This window comes from Anoplophora glabripennis, unplaced genomic scaffold (genome assembly GCF_000390285.2).
Source record: "Anoplophora glabripennis isolate ALB-LARVAE unplaced genomic scaffold, Agla_2.0 scaffold1053, whole genome shotgun sequence".
Lineage (NCBI taxonomy): Eukaryota > Metazoa > Arthropoda > Insecta > Coleoptera > Cerambycidae > Anoplophora > Anoplophora glabripennis.
Genome location: NW_019417130.1, coordinates 124,633 through 130,632, shown reverse-complemented (window position 1 = coordinate 130,632; position 6,000 = coordinate 124,633).

Genomic DNA, 6,000 nt, shown 5'->3' with positions numbered 1-6,000 from the left:
AATCCTCTAAAATTATTTTGGACGCACGATCGAATGAAAATTTTTTCTCGAAGGTTCGCTTTTTATACAGGGCGTTAAAAGTTTGACTGCCTTAATTTTAACAGACGATAGAATACATTAAAATAAAAAAAAAACTTATATGACATTGGTCCTAAACTCAACCATTTCCGAGAAAAAAATTATAAAAAAACTCCAACTTGATGTACAAAAGTTCGATTAATTAAGGAATATTGACATAAATGCGTGTATAGAATACCATAAAATACAATGTTTATCACTTTTTTGAACTCCTTTTTGCTTAATTCTAAAAAATAATTAGCATTGTTATTACAATTTAAATTTATTAATTTAAAATTTGATAAAATTTATATCGAGCGAGAATAACAGCGCGGCGGTTTATTAACACGAGATACTGAGGTGTCCAGCAATACGTAATTCATTTGGTATCTGGATTCAACCATGTCGGAGTGTTTTTGTGTACCACTACTTCCTTGTATTGAGGTGTGATTCGAAGGTATCGTTCGTGCATCGAAAATTGTTATGGACAAAAATGTTGTCACCGCTGTTCTTGGGGGTGAAAATTCAAAAAATTTAGAATTATTCAAATTTCGTGGCTGAAAATGTACATAGGTATTGTATTTTTGAAACCGAGTGAGTTGCGCGAAAGTAAATCTGTCCAGGATGTAGCTAGTACCATGCGAAACATCGCCATTTTTTTGAAAATGTTGTCACTGCCGTTCTTGGGGGTGAAAATTCGAAAAATATAGAATTATTCAAATTTCGTGGCTGAAAACGTACATAGGTATTGTATTTTTGAAACCGAGTGAGTTGCGCGAAACTAAATCTGTACAGGACATAGCTAGTACCATGCGAAACATCGCCATAATTTTAGAAATGTTGTCACCGCCGTTCGTGGTGGTGAAAATTCGGCATTCAGCATATGTTGTAGATTGTATTGTACTTGTGCGTTTAAAAATTACTGAATCTTGCTTTTTGGTAAGTTCCTAAATTATTTTTAATACGTTTGATTATTTGGACGACGTGAATCTTTTGGTACTTTAATTACATATTTTTCAAATACGTAATTTGATTAAAGGTTAAGTTCCTGTTTTAAAAAATTCATAATTATTAAAATTCGAGCTAAAATTTAAGCACAACACTATCTTCGTACTGCAAAATTGATACATTTTACTTTATTTATTTAAAAACTGGAAAATAATTGTCTTGAAATTTACTAAATGTTTCACAATAATAGTTGTTTACATTTTTTCCGTAGGACAAGAGTGCCGCGTGTACACGTGGTATGCATCAGCAGGTTAAGCGCTGTTGTCACGTTGTGATGAAACTCTCCAATATTAATACTCGCCGTATCTCTATCTCATTTTGAAGTAAGGGTAGTCAAACGTCTTACACCCTGTATAGGGTGTAACTTTAAATGGGGTTAGTTTTTTAGGGGTGTTTCCCTGAACACATCTCTGAAATATTTATTTTTTACACAAATAAATAGTCGAGTTAGAATTAATTTTTTAAAATACCTACACTTTAATTCTTGTGTACGTCGCCACTCAGTGGCGTAAACTGTGGCACCCGGAATTTGTATGTGAAGTTGTATTAGTGCACTGTCAACGTTGCCAGTTGTTTTTGTTTTGTGGGCAGTGACAATGAAAAATAACAGTAACAGTAAAATAGTTAGCATTTGTATAAGGTGTTATTTTAATCACTGTGATCGAAGCGCAAAACATTCTAACGTTTCTAAAAAAAACAAAAATTTTTACATTATTTATTAAATATGAACTAATATTTAATACTGACATACGTTACTAATTGTAAATATATTTTTAATCAACAGTTAGACAGCAAAGCTAATTAAAATAAGTTTCTGAAAACAGATTAATTTAATATTACAATATCCCGTTATATTAGTCACCATATTTTTTTTTATGTTAACCTTCCCTTTAAATATAATATTTGATAACAATGCACAGCCCAGTTGCCAATTGTGCATGCTCTTCGACTAAAACGTAGTTTGAAGTTGTACCAGCTCGTCCAGCGTCGGGGTAAGAAAATTACGGAAAAAAAAGGATAGAGAAAAATTGAATTTTCACGACGCAATCTAAAAAAATAAATAATAGATACATGTTTCTAAAAGACATGCATTTCCTTTTGGATTTTTGTGTTTTCCTTTATGATGTATATTTAGTATAGTTATAGTTATGCTTAAACTGAAATGGTTTTGAATATTGATTATTACGGTTCAGATCCAAAATGAAGGTATTCACAATCGCCTTACTCGCGATGGTTAATAATGTTTAAATATGATTATTTTTTAAAAATACTATAGAAGAGAAAGGTGTTTACATCATTTACATTTTCAATCTTAATTGCCTAATGTTTTATCTCAATAGTTGTAACTGAACTGAACTTCATGTGGCTATAACTCTTCAGTTCTCAGTTATCGCAAGGTGTCATTCCAAATTAGGACGCATACTACTGTCGCCGAAATTCATCCGAGCAGCCGTGGAACCAATCAAGAGTAAAGTAATGATACTTTTAATTATTCACCGGACGCAAGATACACACGATAGATTATTGCGGTGCTGGGGTATTTCCAGAACCATATTTTATTAAAAAATCAATTACGATGAATTGCCATTTGCTAACGGAATATCTAATAAATAGCAAACACGAAAAGAACGGACATTATAACGAGTCGGTTATCGATTGTGAATTACAGTAATTTGCCGGAAGGCCAATGCGCATTAGCAATTAAATATTTATGTCTTGGCGTAAAGTACAAACATAGGATATTAGTACGAAAATAAAAACACGCCGGCAATCGATATGCCGTTCTTGCTATTGCGTGAAATGGGAAAACTCCTGGGCGAATATTTTCATTCGACGGGAAAAAATTGTGTAATTACGCTGAAAGCGTTTGCAGTAAGGAAGCTATTGGTATTACTGCTTTTATCTCCGATCTCTCTTTATCTCTAAATCATAATAACTCCTGACCGGTATTTTTAGATATCCTGATTGTACCAGTATTAGTTATTTTGCATAGCATACATTTCTTTTCNATTTGAGTTATATATATATATATATAATTTATATTATTTTATACCGGTGTTAAAACAGCAGCCAAAGATAGCAGCCCAGTTGCACGGAAACACCCGAACGATCATAGATGTTTGTTATAAGACCAATAGGAGATTGGAATGAGGACTACGCTTGCAAGCTCATCACATCCATTATGAATTTACATAATATGATAGTTATTACACTTTCTAAAATGATTTTCATTTTGTAAAATTATTTCTGATAATATTTCAAGGACTTGCAAGGAAATCTATGGGTTTTTAAATGTATTGAGAATAAAAAATTATAACAAGGAAAAAGTGTCTAACTTTTAAACAACATCTGGGAAATGTTTTTCCGTACAGTAGAACTATGGGTGAGGATGTAGGCTACCCTCACGCAAAATTTTGTTGACTTGCAGAGGGCCCCAGTGGTACAAAGAGTGCAAGTAATGTAAGTTTAAACGGCAAAAAAATCTGGTTTTTAGACGACTTCTGGGAAATGATATTCCGTTCGTAGAGCAATGAGCGGGGACGTAAGGTATCCTCATGTAAAATTTCATTGACTTGCAGAGGGTCCCGGGGGCACAAAGTGGGTAAAAACTGTAAATTTAAATGAAAAAATAATCCAACTTTTGAACCACTTCCGGGCAACGATTTTCCGTTGGTAGAATTATAGGTGGGGACGTAGGTTACCTTTATGTAAAATTTTATTGACTTGCGGAGGGCCCGGGGATACAAATGAGGTATAAACTGTAAATTTAATAAAACAAAAATTTCCAACTTTTAAACCACTTTCGGGAAACGATTTTCCATTAGTAGAGTTATGGATGAGGACATAGGCTACCCTCATGTAAAATTTTATTGACTTGCTGAGGGTCCCAGGGGAACAAAGGGGGTAAAAACTGTACATTTATATGAAAAAAAAGATCCAACTTTTGGACCACTTCCAGGAAACGACCTTCAGTTGGTAGAATTATGAGTGGGGACGTAGGTTGCCCTCATGTAAAATTTTATTGACTTGCGGATGATCCCGGGGATGCAAATGAGGTATAAACTGTAAATTTAATAAAAAAAAAAATCCAACTTCTAAACCACTTTCGGAAAACAATTATCTATTAGCAGGGTTATGGATGAAGACATAGGTTAGCCTCATGAAAACCTTTATTGACTTGCAGAGGGTCCCAGGGGAACAAAGGAGGTAAACACTGTAAATTTAAATGGAAAAAAATCCAATTTTGAAACCACTTACGGGAAACGATTTTTCGATCGACGTAGACTACTCTAAGTAAAATTTCAATGACTTACAGAGGGTTCCGGGGGTGCAAAGGGGGTAAAGGCTGTAAATTTAAATGAAAAAAATTCTAACTTTTAAACCATTTCCGGTAAACTATTTTCCGTGTAGAATTTTTTTTAAATTTTGTTTTTATCAATTAATTTTAATAATTATGCTCCTGCAATATTTTATTTTATTTTTAAATGCCTTTTTGCATTATATACGTTTAGACATCATCCGAAATAATTTAATATGAATTAGATTTTTTATATATTTTGCTTTATACAGTTTTCAAAAATAAAGACGTTATTATTATTATTATTATTATTATTATTATAATTATGGGTGGGGTCGTAGCCTACCCTCATGTAAAATTTCATTGACTTGCAGAGGGTCCCGGGGGTACAAAGGGGGTAAAATTTAAATGAAAAAAAAATTAAATCAATTCCGGGAAAGGATTTTCCGTTTGTAGATTTGACGTAGGCTACCCCTATATAAAACAATAAAATAATAATAATAATAAAATCTTTTATTTTCAAAGTAGACTGTAGTAGTGGTAAGAATTCAAAAGACTTACGTCACGGGTGACATCGCTCACTTGTTTGTACTGTCAACATATTCGATAGTTTTTTTTTTTAATTAAGTGTCAACATTTACTGTAATATACACTTAGTTTTATTATTCTCAGTTGCAGTTTCTTATAAATATTTTGATAAAAATATAACATTAATTTGTTCGTATGACGTGTATCCTCTTGGCGCTATTATACAGGGTGATTGGTGAGGAAATGGCCATACTCGAGGAACGTGTTCAGGAGATCAAAATATACAAAAAAAGTCATATAAACATGTGTCCGATTCTTAACCGTTACTGGGATATTAATTATTAATAGTAAGCGATTAACCGCGGAAAATAATAGTTAACATTTGTTTTTTGTGGTTGTAACGTTCAGCAGTTATTGTTTCAAATAATATTTGGCATTTGTTTTTTGTGGCTGTCACATCCAGCTGTTATTGTTAGTTAGTTAGTGCTACACACTTCCGCAATGCCGGCGATATTTACACATCAAGAATATGCCGATATGATTTTCATTTATGGATACTGCAACGGGAACGCTAGACGGGCCGTTGCTGAATACCAATACCGCTATCCTAACAGAAGAACCCCTCACAGAAGTGTATTTCAATCAATTTTTGTCACTTCCCGCGAAACCGGCATGTTTCCCAGTGCAAGAATCACATCGGAACGAGAAAATGGTCTTGATGTGCGTGTAGAAGAAGAGATTCTTGATGTTGCACAACGTAGTCCAGGTGTAAGTTCAAGGCGCATTGCAAGTCGCCTTCAAATTAATCAGACAGCAGTATGGACGACTCTTCGCAGGAATGGGCTGCACCCTTTCCATATTCAGCGGGTCCAAAATCTTCAGAATGGTGACTATGCCCTAAGGTTGCAATTTTGCAATTGGGTAAATCAAAATCCTAGGCTATACCGTTACATTTTGTTTACGGANTCTTTTTTCATATCTTGTTACATGTTCTTTGTTTTGGAAATAAAGACATTATTATTATTATTATTATTAATTATTATTAATTATTATTAAATAATAAATAATCTCAGTTATAGTGTGTCCCAGAATAACATATACAACGGAAG